Source organism: Apodemus sylvaticus, chromosome 12 (genome assembly GCF_947179515.1).
Source record: "Apodemus sylvaticus chromosome 12, mApoSyl1.1, whole genome shotgun sequence".
In the NCBI taxonomy this organism is placed as follows: domain Eukaryota; kingdom Metazoa; phylum Chordata; class Mammalia; order Rodentia; family Muridae; genus Apodemus; species Apodemus sylvaticus.
The window spans coordinates 11,128,289-11,130,227 of NC_067483.1; the positions used below are offsets into that span (position 1 = coordinate 11,128,289).

Genomic DNA, 1,939 nt, shown 5'->3' on the forward strand with positions numbered 1-1,939 from the left:
AGATATCCCAACTTTGAATATTTGTGGTAACATTTTGTTTCCTTCTATTCAGGTTTTCAAACATACTTTCAGTGTAGAAGAGAGAAATCTCCTAACTGATATCTTTAAAGATTAGCTTAGAGGAGAAAATAGTTCCAAACATTATGGCTTCTTGTAATGTATATTTGTGTGTGTGTGTGTGTGTGTGTGTGTGTGTGTGTGTCTGTGTATGTGTCTGTGTGTGTCTGTCTGCATGTCTGTGTGAGTGTGCATGAACACATACCCTGGCACATGCGTGAAGGTAAGAGGGTAATCACTAGTTCTGAGACTTCCACCACCTTGGTTGAAGCAGATCTCTGTCATGTTTGCTGCTGCATATGCCAGGCTACCTGGCCCCAGTCTTCCAGGGATTCACCATTTTCTGCCTCATATCCCACTCTAAGATCACTGGGATTGCATGTTTATCTTCTGTGTCTTCTTTTTTTGTTTGTTTGCTTTTTGTTTTTTTGTTTTTACAGAAATCCTGTAAATTCTCACTCATTTCTTTAGGCTTTTATGGCAAGTGCTTTTTCCATTAAGCATCTCTTCATCCAATGTTTCCCAAAACTAAATTCCTAAAGCAACACAGGCAGAGATACTGGTTACATTTGAATAATACTGGTTACATTTGAATAATGTTTGTAAACAGAAAGTCATTGTAAAAGTGATATTAAACTCTGGAACTTACAGATCTTTTGTTGACATGTTTATATAAAACATTTTTTTTATTCTGAAAAACCCTTTCTTTGACAAAAATACTAATCATCCATTGTCTTTAAAGCAAACACTCATTAACAAACTTACAAAATCCAAATTGACTGAATGTATTACACTGAGTAGTACAATTTCCACAGAAATATTCAGCTCTAAACTGACTTCAGATAACCCCAAACATACATGATGTGTGGATAATCTGATTATCACAGAAATATCTGTGATTAACTTTAGATTCTAGAATCTTCACAAGAAAATGAGATATTCTGTTGAATAAGTTTTTAATAAGCAATAATCATGCCTCAGATAAACCTCATTGGCTACAATAGTGCCACTATGCAAATCATAATCTGCTGGAAAAAATAAACAAGTGCTGACAGAAGTCCAGAAGTCCTTCCATTCTACTATGCTCAGTGTGTGACCATTGACCTGCAGCAGACACTCATACCAATTAGAGAAAGGAGAGAACAAGTGTGCCTTACATTTCTTGCTATTGGTTTGAGAGTCAAATGAAATTGGAACATGCAACCACCTGAAATGTTCCTCAAGCTTTTAGGGGTCTAGACCCAGGCTAAAGCAAGGTTTGTTCTCCAAAATAATAATGAATTTCAGGAATAAATTTGGATTTAAAAAAATGTTTTATATAGATCTATGTACAAGGGTTAGGACAAAGAGGTGTGCTGCCTGTGTCCTGCACTACTTGCCCTAACCTATCTATCCTTGATTGTTGAATGTGAGGTGGCAGGGAATCTACAACACAGATTCTAGGAGCAGGTGAAAACGGCCACACCAAGCACATCTGAACACTGCTGCAATCTGCTTTAATACCCTCCACGCATGCAGCATTGGTTTCAAGAAAGTTTCTCTTCTAAACAGCACTTCTTAATTGCCTGGCAATATATGTACCCTTGGTCTCTCAGGCAGTTTTCAAATAGGTACTTCTGCAGGAGATGCCTTTGCAGCTGCAAGCTGCCTCCCCACACCAGTGTTTAAGTAGAGTTTGTCACTCCCAGTTCCTTCCAGAAAGGTTCAAATAAAAAAAAAAAAGAGACAGACACAACATACAGCATGGTGTGTGTTTCTCTAAGAAAAGCCACCTTCATTGTGCCTACAACTGACCTGCAGACCAGTGGATTTAAAGTTACTATACTTAGCAGGTTACTAGGGAATCCAAGTGAGATAGATCACAGGGCTTTTCCAGACGAGC

The 1,939-nt window shown here is 38.0% G+C and overlaps 1 pseudogene; it reads right to left on the reverse strand.

The window, feature by feature from the left end:
- Positions 1 to 965: 965 nt before the first annotated feature.
- Positions 966 to 1,078, reverse strand: LOC127698000 (uncharacterized; annotated as a pseudogene).
- Between the last annotated feature and the right edge of the window lie 861 nt (positions 1,079 to 1,939).